Raw genomic sequence first — 14,661 nt, 5'->3', positions numbered from 1 at the left:
GGAGAATTAAAAATACAGGAGATAGGAGTGGGAATTCAGGGATTATGTCCTAAAGTTGGTCTGTTAGTGGAAGAAGATCATTGCTTTATGTGAGACTGCAAAGGATGAATTTATTGGTGAGGAAGTGGAAAATTTTGAGGGTATTTACTTGATGACTTCTATTTCCTCTGAAGTAGGAGGCAAGGTCATGTGCTAAAAAGAGAAGAGCAGGAATAGGTGAGGGAGATTGAAACACTCCATGGTTTTATGTTCTCCATGCTCAGAGCATAGGCTCTTCAGTGTATGAGCACCCGTGCTGCCTCTCCCAGTTTAAGGTTTGCAAAATGGTGCAGTAGTAAGGGAGGGAGGAAGGGAGGGTGCTGTTGGTCTTCATAAAATATGGTTGAAATGGAAAGTCAGGAATGGAGGTGAGGGACCCCTCCTACGCTGTTGATGGGAATGTAAGTTGGTACAGCCACTATGGAGAACAGTATGGAGTTTCCTTAAAAAACTAAAAATAGGGGAGTTCCTGTCATGGCGCAGCAGAAACAAATCTAACTAGGAACCATGCGGTTGTGGGTTCGACCCCTGGCCTTGCTCAGTGGGTTAAGGATCCAGCATTGCCGTGATCTGTGGTATAGGTCACAGACGCGGTTCGGATCTGCCGTTGCTGTGGCGGCTGTGGCGTAGGCCAGCAGCTACAGCTCCGATCAGACCCCGAGCCTGGGAACCTCCATATGCTGCAGATGCAGTGAGTGCAGCCCTAAAAAAAAAAAAAAAAAAAAAAAAAAAAAAAAAAACTAAAAATAGAACTACCATTTGACCCAGCAATCCCATTCCTGGGCATATATCTGGAGAAATCTATAATTCAAAAAATACATGCACCCCAATATTCATCACAGCACTATTTATAATAGCCAAGACATGAAGCAGCCTCAATGTCCATCGACAGATGAAGGGATTAAGAAGCTCTGGTACATATACACAATGTTATTACTCAGCCATAAAAAATGAAATGATGCCATTTGCAGCAACATGGTTGGATCTAGGAATTATCACACAAAGTGAAGTAAATCAGACAGAGGACAAATATTATATGATATCACTTATAGGTAGAATCTGAAAAGTTGATACAAATTAACTTATTTACAAAACAGAAACAGACTCAAGATTTAGGAAACAAACTTGTGGTTACCAAAGGGGAAAGTTTCAGGGAAGGGATGAATTAGGAGTTTGGAATTAACATAAACAGACAATTATATATAAAATACATAATCAACAAGGCCCTACTATATAGCACAGGGAACTCTACTCAATGTTCTGTAATAACCTATATGGAAAAAGAATCTGAGAAAGGATGGCCATATGTGTATATATATATATATAATTGAACTTTTTTCTGTATATCCGAAACTAACATAGCACTGTGAATCAAATATACTCCAATATAAGATAAAAATTAATAATTAAAAAAAGAATGGACTTCTCTAGTTATCTCTATGCCAGGCACCACAAGCCACCAAGTCTCCCTCGACGCCCTCAACAAGGTAGTGCAGGAGGTCCTACATGGAAAACAGTGCAAGCATGGGAAGTTTTTGGAGACTGGAGATTCAGATCAGCCTGAAGAATTATGACCCTCAGAAGGACAAATGCTTCTCAGGCACCATCAGTTCTCTGTTTGTATTCTCAGAGACCAGAAGCATAGTGATGAGGCCAAGGCTGTGGCTATCCCACACGTGGACACTGAGGGACATAAGAAACTCAACAAGAGTAAGAAACTGGTCAAAAAGCTGGCCAAGAAGTAGATGCCTTTCTGGCTTCTGAGGCTCTAATCAAACAGATCCCATGAATCCTGGGCCCAGGTCTGAAAAAGGCTGGCAAGTTCCCCTCCCTACTGATCCCCAATGAGAATGTGGCGGCCAAAATTGATAAAGTGAAGTCCACGATCAGGTTTCAGATGAGGAAGGTGCTGTGCCTGGCAGTGGCTGTTGGCCACATGAAGATGACAGATGTGTACAACATCCACTTAGCTGTCAACTTCCTGGTGTCATTGCTCAAGAAAAATTGGCAGAACATACAGGCTTTGTACATTAAGAGCACCATGGGCAAGCCCCAGTGCCTGCACTAAAGCATTAAGGCACAGCTTAATAAAACCATCTGCCACCATTAAAAAAAAAAAAAAAAGAATGGAGGCGAAAGGCTGTGAACCAGAGGAACTGGGAGAAAAGAGATCCATCCAATGGCTATTGTAATGTCTAGATAAAGATGGCAGAGTGATCACACAGAGAAACTTCTTTCTCCTTTCCAAGTAAAGATAAAAACATTTTGAGCCAGAAACCTAGACAATGGTAACACAAACCTTTGAGGAAAGTGGTGAGTTAGGAGGGCAGTTACATTGTTCTAAATGTCATGCCCAAGAGAAGGTAGAGATGTGGATTAACTATTGACTTTGTTAGGAAAATATAAACTTGTTTGTTAAAACTACTAAATGTGAGGTTCACACTGTGGCACAACAGGATCAGTGGCATCTCTGCAGTGCCAGGACTCCAGTTTGATCCCTGGCCTGGCACAGTGGGTTGGAGGATCTGACATTGCTGCCGCTGAGGTGTAGGTCAAAACTGTGGCTTAGATCTGATCCCTGGCCCAGAAACTCCGTATGCTATGGGGCAACCAAAAAAAGAAAAAAAAAAAAAACACTACTAAATGTTTAGAAATAGAATGTGTAACTTCCAAACTTGAAGAAAAAGGAAAGGAATTGGGACAAACCTGACGATCCAAAAGAAGAAAATAAGGGGAAAAAAGAACAATTTTCATAAATTAGGAACTATAAAATATCAGAGATGTCATTCAATTTTTAATGGCAGTGAAAAATATTTTAATTCACCTATTAGACTGATTTTTTAAAAAAAATCCAGTTATTGGAGTTCCCATTGTGGTACAACAGAAATGAATCTGACTAGGAACTATAAGGCTATGGGTACAATCCCTGGCCTCGCTCAGTGGGTTAAGGATCCAGTGTTGCCGTGAGCTGTGGTGTATGTCGTGGACGCAGCTTGGATCCCACATTGCTGTGGCTGTGGCATAGGCTGGCGGCTGTAGCTCCGAAACGACCCATAGCCTGGGAACCTCCATGTGTCTGGGGTGTGGCCCTAAAAAGAAAAAAAAAAATCCAATTATCCATACTACTTATAAGTTATATACCACAAACAAAATAACATTGAAAGATTACAAACAAAGGTATGAGGAAAAGATACACCAGGAAATTGGTACCTAGAAGAAAGTTGTCTTAGCATACTAATATCGAATAACATAGATGTTAAATTTAAAGTATTTCTGGGAACAAAGATTTCATAAAGATTATGAAATTATCCAGCAAGACAGTAGAAAGCCCATAAATTTGTATGTCCTTAAACCACAGTTCTTATGGAAGGTACTGAAAATTGGCTCATTCAATACCACTTCAACCCTGTTTACTGTGGTAAAGACTGCATTTCCCAGTGTCTCTTGCAACAAGACTCTTTCTGTGACTAGGCTTCTGCCAAGCAGAGACTTGGAGGAGGAAAGAAAATTCTGTGAAATGGTGGCCACGCTCCTTCAGGCAAGAAAGGTGGTGGAGGTGCTTGGCTCTTCAGTAACAGTTGTTGCAAGTGTTCTCAAATCCTGGTCTGGCATTGGGTTGGCAAAGCAGCAGGCAGTGGCTGGCTGTGGGGTTCCTATAGGATGTTGGATGCTTTTCCAGGCTGTGCTGCTCACAGGCTGGGTAACACCCAAGCTTGGCTCCATGGCCTCTCTGAAGTTCTGTAAGCTACTGCGTACCCTATAATAAATCCCTTTCTGCTTAAATAAGCAGGAGTGTGTCATAATTTGATGTGATAAATGCTATGCTAGAGGTAGGTCCCAAGCACTCTCAGCACTTAGGGGATTCTAACTCTGATCAGGTAGGTATGGAACCCCACTGGACTTCCTAGAGCAGACAATAGCTTCAGTGAGCTGAAGCGTGAGTTGGATGGAATTAGCCAGGTGAGACAGGAGGTGTAGGCGTGCTCAGATAGGAAAGGAACAGCACAGGCAAGCGTGGAGCGCAGGAGATGCGATGCTCTAACTAGTTCACTGTCCCTAATCCAGGATGAGGAGTGTGGAGTGAGGGAAAGAGGGAAAAGGAGACTGCAGCCAGGTCAGGGGGGAGTCATAGATAACCTCGCATGCCAATTTGAAGGCTGAGACTACTGTTTTTCTGGCTACCCAAAGCTGCTTCTCCTTGGATCTTCCCTTCCCCTCTCCTCACTCCGATAACACACACTTCCTTGGGGGGAGTTACTTTTCCATTTGAATCAAACGATTTTTTTAAGACTGACAGTCACACTAGCCCTTCTTCCTGAGGACAGGGAGACTATTTTTCCAGGTCTGACCTAGAGGTAGCCATTCCTATGATCATGGCAATAGGTCTGAGATGAGCCTATGAGTTAATCCATACCTGTCAGAGTCCTTCCCAGGGATTATTACAATTTCAAACAGGCTCACAGAGTTGTAGAGTCTTTTGGTTATTATCCCCTGCCTCCTGCCCGATGTCCCCTACCCCCAAGGAGAAAGCCCATGTGTGATGGAAGAGAATTAAGTTAAATAGTAACAATGAGAAAAGGAAGGAGAGAGAGAGGAGAAAGACAGGGAGGGAGGGAAGGGGGAGAGAGAGAGAGACAGGGAAGCAGCCAGAGAGACAGTCAAAGACAGAGTTATCACAAGGACAAATCTTAGGGTTTGGATGTGACCTTGCCCCAGCTGCCCTAGTTCCTATAGTCCTTCCGTCATCTAATCCAACACTGACCAATACACCAGTTTATAATTAAGTTGTTTATATGATTCATTTACACACACACACACACACACACACACACACACACACACACACACATATTTTCTTTTTTGGCCACCCCATAGCATATGGAGTTCCCAGGCCAGGAATCAGATCTGAGCGCCAGTTGTGACCACATCGCACCTGTGGCAAGCTGGATCCTTTAACACACTGTGCTGCAACAGGGATCGAACCTACATCCTGGTGCTGCAGAGACACTGCCAATCTCAATGTGCCAGAGTAGGAACTCCTTACATATATTTTAGTAAACATTTTTCCCCTCTTCGTCTTCTTTTTGTCTTCATTTTTGTTTATTTATAATATTCCACTGTATTTACAGATCTATTTATCTATTGGGCTATTTCCAACATATCAAACATTCAGGAAGAATAACTGTATCTACAATGATCTTAAACAGCATTGTGAGAATTTGATATAAGGGAACCCACAGAAAGTCAAACAAATGTGCTAAATGAAGCTTTGAGAGGAAGAACAGTTGATTAGGTGGAAAGACTGAATTTTATGCCACTGAGAGTGCTTAAACGTATAGGTTAGGTTGCAAGGTGTGTAAGGGGTGGCTTTGGGGTGCTTCTTTCCTACACCTTTGGTTTACAAAGAGCAAAGATTTTCCTGGTCTCTAGCTACAAATTGTATAAGAATATCATCTGTTGTAACAAAGGCATCACAGTCAATGCGATCAATGCAGGAGAGCATTATCGAATAAGTGATAGTGAAACAATTGATTAAATATTTAGAAAAGAAATCAATGCAGATCCTGATTTTACAGCTAAAACCATACCAAATCCAATATGGATTAAAGAGAGCAGAATGTAACAAATCATATCCAAAAAGATTAAAAGAAAAGTGCAACTTTGTATTAGCTATCAGTGAAGAGACATGCAAAGGAGCTTGAGAGTACTTTGTAAGCTTAAAGGTGTTAGAAGAAAATTTTTTTAAAAAGAGATTAAATGCACTTTACCACACAGTCATTACAAATTTCTACAGGCATCTTACTCCTACAATGAATATATCCTCAATATACTTAGAAAAAAGTCTGGCATCAATATGAAAGACAACATATGGTTGACCTTGAGCAATGCAGACCTGCACTTGTGAGTATCCACTTATACTGGGATATTTTTTAATAGTAAATACTTTGAGGTGGATTAACCCTTTCTTCCCCCCTCCCTGTATTGTATGAGAGTCAATTGTACTATATAAAATACTCATGCAGGAATTCTCTGTTGATCTAGTGGTTAGGATTCAGCATTTTCACTACTGTGGCCCAGGTTCAGCCCCTAGTCTGGGAACTGAGATCCTGCTTCAAGCTGCTGTACACAGCCCAGCGGCAAAAAAAAAAAGGCTCTTGCAGATAAATTGAAATCAGCAGAAATACAATTTTTGAACACCTAGCCTAGGTCAAGCCTGTGTTGGACAGCTTGCAAACATTCAGTAAAGGTAGACATTTCACAGTTGGTCCAGGAAGAACCTAAGGGTCAAAAGTGTGAAGGTTCTTGCCTAATCACTCACCTCTTGGGCCATGGGCTGTTTTTGCTATCAGGCATCTGTTCCCTGCCCACCCCACCCAGCAAGGCTCATATTCACACCCTGATTTCATTCATGGCCCTGTGCCCACAGTAACCTGGCTCCCACCCCAAGCCCAGAAGATAGGTCCTAAATAGTCTGTTAGTGGAGGTGTGGTCCTATTCTTCTGGCTAAGTGATTAGGTTATGAATAGACAAGTGCCAAATTCTGGATAATGGGAAATAATTTCTCACTCTTATAAATAGACCCTTTCTTTGCCTTTTTCTTTTCTTTTTTTTTTGGCCACACCCACGGCATGTAGAATTTCCTGGCCCAGAGTCTGAACCCACACCATAGCAGCAACCTGAGCTGCTGCAGTGACAATGCTGGATCCTTAGCCCACTGCACCACAAAGAACTCTTTTCCTTGTCTTTTTCACTCTACAATTTTGTATTCCCACCAGGATTATGTGAAAATTTAGCCAGTTGTTCTGCATCCTCGCTGGCCATTAATATTGCCAGTTTTTTGCAGGGTTTTTGTGTATGTGTGTGTGTGTGTATTTTAGCAAATCTAATAGATGTGTAGCTGTATTTGTCATTTTAATTTGTATTTCTTTGAGTAATGTAAAAACAAACAATATCTAATGCAATAAATATCTTAAATTAATAGGCCCATTGCAGCTCAGCAGGTTATGAACCTGACAAGTATCCATGAGGATGTGGGTTGAATCCCTGGAATTGCTCAGTAGGTTAAGGTTCCAGAGTTGCTGTAAACCATGGTATAGGTCACAGATGCAGCTTGTATCCTGCGTGATTGTGGCTGTGGTGTAGGCTGGCAGCTGTAGCTCTGATTCCAGCCCTAGCCTGGGAAATTCAATATGGCAAAGGTGTGGCTTTTGGCCTTAAAAAGAAGAAAGAAAGTAACAATTTTCATGAATTTGAATGGTTTGATTTTTTTTTTTTTTTTTTTTGGAGGCGGCGGCGGCGGCACCTGGGCCAGGGATTGAACCCTCACCTCAGCAGTAATGATGCCAAATCCTTAACCACTAGGCCATCACGGAACTCCCTGTATTGATCCTGTTATTTACTAATTTTCTACTTTTTTTAGATCACCAAGTGTTCCTCCCAAAGAGAAATCATAAGAAAATTCAGCTGTATTTTTAGGGTGGTGTGTGCATATGATACCTGAAATGCCTCAGACCTCTCCTAATCAGTAGAGGTGGGGCAGAGCCAACTCTTTGCAGGGAAAAAAGCTAATCCTAATCACACTCACCCCTCTGGAGAGGCTCTATTTGAGCTCCATTGTATGGAGATAGTATCTTTACTTACTAGTAGTCCCACTGAGCCTGGGTTTTCCACTGCTTTCCTCCAAAGGCCTTGTAACAGCACATGAGTGGAAGAACTAGATTTAAACCCATACACATATGAGGGTAAATACAACTATTGCCTATTAACACACATAGAAGAAAGGTTTAACCTCATTAGTAAGCAAAGCAAACTAAACAAAACTGAGACTCCATTTTTAAAAATATTATGTGATTAAAAACATTTTTGATGGTGTTATCACATGTTGCTGGTGCTTAAGAATGTAAACTGTCACAGCTCCTCAAAAATAACAAGAGCAGCTATCATTTATTGAATGCTTACTACATGACAGATACTATGCTAAGCAAGCAAACTTGATTCAACTCTTAAAACAAGCCAACGGATATTGTTATCTTCACTTTAAAGGTTGAGAGAGACCTACTGACTTTGATGAGTTCTCATAAGCCCTCAGAGGCCCATCACTCTTCAAAGTGAACCAAACATGTACCCAGGGAACTAGCAAAATAGGGGCACCAAAAAAGAGGGGGAAAATATAGCAGCGTTTGGAATTTGATAGCCAAAAAAATAAAAGCATTAAAGTAGTCATCACAGGGAAACAGCTATCCCTTAGCCTTCCTCTCAATATATTTTCAGCTGGGTGCTGCATTTATTTCAAGCTACCTATTGGGAGCTTGGGCTGGTGACACCCTTACCACTGGTGAGGGCTTTTAAGGGTCTCACTCCAGACCATGGAGCAAGATTTAACCCTAGATCTGACTTAAAAGCCTGTACTTTTTTTTTTTTTTTTTTTTTTTTTTAACGGTTGCACCTGCAGCATATAGAAATTCCCAAGCTAGGGGCTGAGTCAGAGCTACAGTTGAGGCCTACACCATAGCTGGGCAACACTGGATCTGGGCCACATCTGTGACCTATGCAGCAGCTTATGGCAACACTGCTGAGCCACAACAGGAATTCCAAGCCTGTAATTTTAGTAAAGATGACTGGTACCCAACACAGAAAGCAATTTAGCAAATTAAATCAAAAGCCTCAAAAACAGTTATGTTTCTTAATCTGTTAAATTAAATATTGTGAAAAATGTAAAAGCATTAAAATAAATGTGTTAGAGGCAGAGTATTAATAATAATAAAAATCAGTAATTAATACAAATGTTTAACCTTAGGGACCTTGTTAATTAGATTATGTAGTGTAACTATTACAAATAAACCTTATGAAGACTTTAAAGTTGGAAACTGTATTAGATCAAGTGGAGAAAAAAACAACACATAAGATTATTTATAAAAATTATTCAGAACTGTCAAAAAGAGGAGTTCCCATTGTGGCGCAGTGGAAACAAACCCGAATAGCATCCATGAGGATGTGGGTTTGATTCCTGGCCTCGCTCAGGGGTTAAGGACCTGGCATTACTGTAAGCTGTGGTGCAGGTCACAGATACAACTCAGATCCTGTTGTTGTGGCTGTGGCATAGGTCAGCAGCTGTAGCTCCAAAAAAAAAAAAAAAAAAAAAAAAAAAAAAAAAAAAAGAACTGTTAAAAAGAAAGTTTTAAAAATGTGTAGAAAAAGATGGAGAAGAACACACTTTGAAATGTTAACAGAGGTATTCCTACTGTGGCTCAGTGGATTAAGAAACCAACTAGTATCCAGGGATGCATGTTCAATCCCTGGCTTGGCTCAGTGGGTTAAGGAAGGTGTAGGTTGCAGGCGAGGCTCAAATCTGGCATAGTTGTAGCGGTGGCATAGGCCTGCAGCTACAGCTGCAATTTGACCCCCACCCAGGAACTTCGAAATGCACACAAGTGCAGCCCTAAAAAAGCAATAAAAATAAAATAAAATGTAAATAGAGACATAGATTCCTGTATAATGAGAGATTTTTCTCTAATTTTTTGTATTTTCTGTAATGAGAATGTTCTCCAATAAGTAGTATTTTTAAGTCAGATATAATCCTAATAGTCCTCATTTTAAAAAAGGCATAGAGGTCTTGGAAGAGGTCTTTATTTAGATGGTAACAAATTCTGAGGGGTGGAGAGGCTAAACATGAAGATACTATAATTGTGATTCCTCCATGCTCAAAGGAAAGGCTGGGGGAAAGATCCATGGCTGCCCTCACTCACAGTTTTCCAGAACAACCTGAGGTCAAACATTTTGCCCCACAGTCAGCTCATGTGACTCAATATCTGGCTCAGAAAACACAGCCATGGGAGACTTACTCAAAATGTTACATTTATAAAGCACCTGGGTAGATTACATATGTTTCTGGATCACTAACCTCAGAAATATCTAGTGAGTGCAGAACTCTCTGAAGATTGAGTAGCAAACAAAAGTACTATCATGGAGTAAATCTACAAAGCTCTTTACTAAAATTTATTAAAAGTCACTTCTTCTTTCTGGAAACACTCTTGGATTCTAGATCACTCAAAGACCTCTCCTGGTTCCCTCCCATCATCCTATAAGGCTGTCCACTTTCCACTTCTCCAAAATAAGCATACTCAGCTCATCTGTTCCAGGCCCTCAGCTCCTCTGCTATACCCTTACCTGGACAACTTCATCTACTCTAGCAGTCAGCTACTCTGAATAGCAGTCAGCTAAAAGCTGATATAAATAGCTTAGAAATAGGTTCAACATAAATTTTTCATTAGCCTTCGTTATTAAATAACAGATGACTCCAAGATATTGTATCAGGGAACATAAAACAATGTGTTATCTCTTGATTACCTGTCTGACCATTGATGTTCCAGAGTTAGGGGGACTAGATTGTCTCTTGCTTTCGATGTGCTTCCTCTGAAGTCATTTCACCATAATGTTAACAATTGTCAGAGCCAACCTAGTATTTTAAAAAATTCCTATCCAAGGCACACCAGATGGCCATGTCACGTGAGGGACCAGAGTGACACCTGCTATGGAGAATGGCTATTCCTGGAATGAATTTGTGTATGAATGGAAAACATGATAACCCCCATATTGCCCTTCCTAAGCAAACTCCACCTTTCTTTGTAAGTGGTTTCCTTGGGTTTGATTCTCATTGCTTTGCATCCTCTGAGAATCAAGGCATTTGTGTTTTCATCCCATGAAAAGTTCTGTGATAAGGCACATCAACCACTTCCCCTTCCTCTTTCCCTCCCTCAGAGGTCCCTCTAACTCATTTAAAAAAAAAAAAAAAATGGCTGTACCAGTGGCATTTGGGAGTTCCCTGGCCAAGGACTGAATCCAAGCTGCAGCTATGAACTACCTGGCAGCTCTGGCAATGCTGGGTCAAACCCATACCTCCACAGCGACTTGAGCCTCTGAAGTTGGATTCCTAACCCACTGTGCCAAGGCAGGAACTCCTCTCTCACTCCTTAAGGCAATTGTCTCTCAACTGCACAAGCTTAGTTAAGTATTGTCCTGTCCTTCACACCCTCATTGTGCTTGTTCAGTTGGCAGACAGTAATTTCAGCTCAACAAATATTTTGGGGTGCCAATCATGTATGAGGAGCTACACTAGGCAGTGTGGAGCACAAGATAAATGGAACAAGAATCTTCAAAAGTAATCAGTTCTTCCTTCAGCTTTCAGGACTCACCTGAATCATCAGCCACTATCCCCAGATAAAATGGCTTTGTGGCTAGAACTCAAGGTCAAAACCAGTCAGGGGCTGATGCTGTTTATTCTGTTCTTTATCACAGACTTTATGGCAAACTTTAACTTAGTACAAACTTAGGTGTTAAAAAACCTTAATTCAGAATTAGATATTTCAAATGCTCCTCAGCAATTCCAGCCTAATGTAAATATTCTTCTTTCTTAGATCGAATACTCCCTCCACTCTCCCCACCCAACTAGCAACTTCCTCAGGCAGTAACATGATTTAAATCTATATAAACCATTACTTCCACTAGACAATTGGCTTTCCATGCAACTAAATTAAAAAGATTGAGACACTGCCAAGATCATAACCAGCCCACTGCCATTGCTGTTCCCCCCCCCCTTTTTTTTTGCCATTCCCAGGGCCAGGGATGAGAACAAGCTGCAACTGTGGCAATGCCAGATCCTTAACCCACTGTGTCAGGCCAGAATCTAATTTGCATCCCAGCGTTGCAGAGATGGGGCTGATCCTATTGTGCCCCAGTGGGAACTCCTGTTGGTTCCTCTTTTATAGCAAGTTAGAGAGTTTGATGACTACTGTTATTTTCTTCATTATTATCAAATACTGACATTGGCTTTAGCCTTTAGACTTTCTTTTTCCCCTCCATGTTACTAACAAACGAGGGCAGACATTATTCTGCATTCATTAAAAAGAGCCTTGCATTTTCCTCCATGAACTTCATACTTAATGCCATGCAAAAGCCCCTTTTTTATAGTGAATGCTTAGAGACTGGTGCCTTCCATCCAAGAGTGCAGAGGTTTGTGGGGAACAAAGGCGGCCTGATTAGAGCCCTGAACTCCCCAGACCCCCATGGCAGCAGCGCCATCTGCAGTGGACAGCTAGCTGAACTGCCTCCAAGTACTCACTGCCTCCTTCAGTACTTTTATGGGCTTGCTTTTTGAAAGCATACTCATTTCATATGCAAAGGCTTGGATACATATGCACACCAACAGCCTGTATGCATGCAAAATGTGCAGATGGGAAAAGGAAAGTGAAGCCAGGGGTTTGGTGGTGAAACAAATTATTAACCCTGGGAATTCCTAAAAGCCACCTAGGAATCCTGTGCAAAAAACAGCCTCTCTTAGAACTGTTTGGAACTTATTTTAGATTTCAGAAACTGTAGTTTAATAAAAAGTGTAAAAAAAAATAGATTTTAGATTTTTTTTTTTTTGCATCGCTCTCTTTGAAAACAAACATCTGAAAGGTTACAAAATTTCAACCAGCAGCAAAATCACCAAATTTGATCTCTTTTCCATGGCTGCCACCATACATGAATCACGCTGTCCTCAGCTGATATGGTGCAAGAGAACTGAAGAATAGACTTCCTTAAATGAACTAACAGCTCCATGATTCTTTTAGGAAGAGAAAGTGGGTAGAATTTGAGATCAGTACTATAAAAAAACTTATAATACATTTTCAAATATTTAATATGCTAGATATAATAGATCTTGCAACAGGTATACCAAGACTTTTTATTAAAATTATTTATCTCAGGAGTTCCTGTTGTGGTGCATTGGTAATGAACCCAACTAGGATCCATGAGGATATGGATTCAGTCCCTGGTTCCGCTCAGTGGGTCAAAGATCTGGTGTTCCTGTGAGCTGTGGTGTAGGTTGCAGACAAGGCTCAGATCTGGCATGGCTGTGGCTGTGGGGTAGGCTGACAGCTATAGCTCTGATTAGACCCCTAGCCTGGGAACTTCCATATGCCTCAGGAAGTTGCAGCCCTAAAAAGCAAAACAAACAAACAAAAAACAAAGATTATTTATTTCAGACTAGTTTATGGAATTAAAATGCCTAGATTTTCAGACCATACTTAGGTCTAAGGGCTTCAGAATTCGAGTTAGCATTTCTTTTTTTCCCTTCTCACTCTGTTTTTAATTGAGATATAACTAATATATAATATTTTGCATTAATTGTAGGTGTACAACACAATGATTTGTTATACATATATATTGAGAAATGATTACCACAGTAAGTTTAGCTACCATCCATCAGCCCACATAATTGCAATTTTTTTCTTGTGATGAGAACTTTTAAGATCTATTCTCTTAGCAACTTTCAAATATATGTTGTAGTATTCTTAGCCATTAGAGTCAGCATTTCTAAATGCAGATACATGTAATTTATTCTACTCTTTCCAGAAGAATTTATTTGGAATCAACTCAACAGACCTACTTATTTGTGCGGTGACCTACTTATTTGAAACAGGGAGGCTCCACCTACTAGACAACACTTTTTCGGCTCATCGCCTTAAACCATCTATGAACAGTCGAGCAATCCTTCTGCAAAATAATGAGAGACTTATATCAACCTGTGCATTTTTCTGTGTCTATTACAATGATCAATTGTCTCCTCTAGACTCCAAGATGCTGGTGGGTAAAGACTGTGTTGCTCTGAGTCCCTAGCACCTCATCATCCTCAGTGGAAGTCAGGCATCAAACAGTTCCTATAGGTTTTGATGGGTGTTAGGCTAGGGCAAGGATCACATGCTCTCAAAGCATACAGCAGGGAGCCAAACCCAGTCTAGGCATCAGAGAAGGCCTCCTTGAGGAGTAATATTTTAAAAGAAAACTGAAAAAACATGACTTGGGATAGCACAAACTAGAAAGACTGGATGAGGGGTTTACTGTGGCAACTGGATGTAAATTGACAGGAGACAAAGAAGGAAGAACATGTTCGGGAGTACAGGGTGAGATGAAGAGTTCAGTCTCAGAACTGAATTGGAGGTGATCGTGAGTGATCTGGGCAGAGATATGCAAAATGCAGTGGGAAATAGAGGTGTCCAGGAAAGCTGGGTAGGCTCTTTGGGAGTCATTAACATTGGGTGCAATAAAAGTTAAGAGAGTGGATGAGATGATCCAACATGAGTGGGCAGAGAAAAGGATAAGGATAGAACATGAGGAGAGGAAGCCCAGGAAAATGGAAGGCAAGGGGTTAAGGAGAAAGCTAGGAGAGGGCAGCGTGGGGACCAGGGGAAGGGAACACTTCAGGAAGGAAGGGATGGTCACCAAGTCAAGGCTGCTGAGTCCGAGTGGGATTTGGCAATGGGAAATTCTTCAGTGACCTTGATGCCTTGCAGGGCAAAAGGGGGCATGGAGGGCACAGGAGCAGATGACACTGGGAGAGGCATAAATGAAGGGTCAGGGAAAGGAGGCAGCAAGTTGAGTTTGACAGGGAATGAGGACAGACAGGAGTAGCTGGAGGAATAGGTAGGTTGGATCAGTGTTTCTAAATCCAGGCTGCACACTGGACTCACCCGGGGAGCTTTAAAAACAAATTCTGACACCTGGGCCCCATGCTGCCAATTCTGATCTGTTAGGAGATGCTGCCTGGGCACCATAAAGTTTTAAGTCTCCTCAGGTGATTGG

The 14,661-nt window shown here is 41.3% G+C and overlaps 1 pseudogene; it reads left to right on the top strand.

Annotated features, from left to right (window-relative positions):
- Nucleotides 1,254–2,563, top strand: LOC100627451 (annotated as a pseudogene).

Source organism: Sus scrofa, chromosome 13, assembly GCF_000003025.6.
Source record: "Sus scrofa isolate TJ Tabasco breed Duroc chromosome 13, Sscrofa11.1, whole genome shotgun sequence".
NCBI lineage: Eukaryota > Metazoa > Chordata > Mammalia > Artiodactyla > Suidae > Sus > Sus scrofa.
Note: the sequence above shows the minus strand (reverse complement) of the source record. Positions and strands in the feature narration are given on the sequence as shown.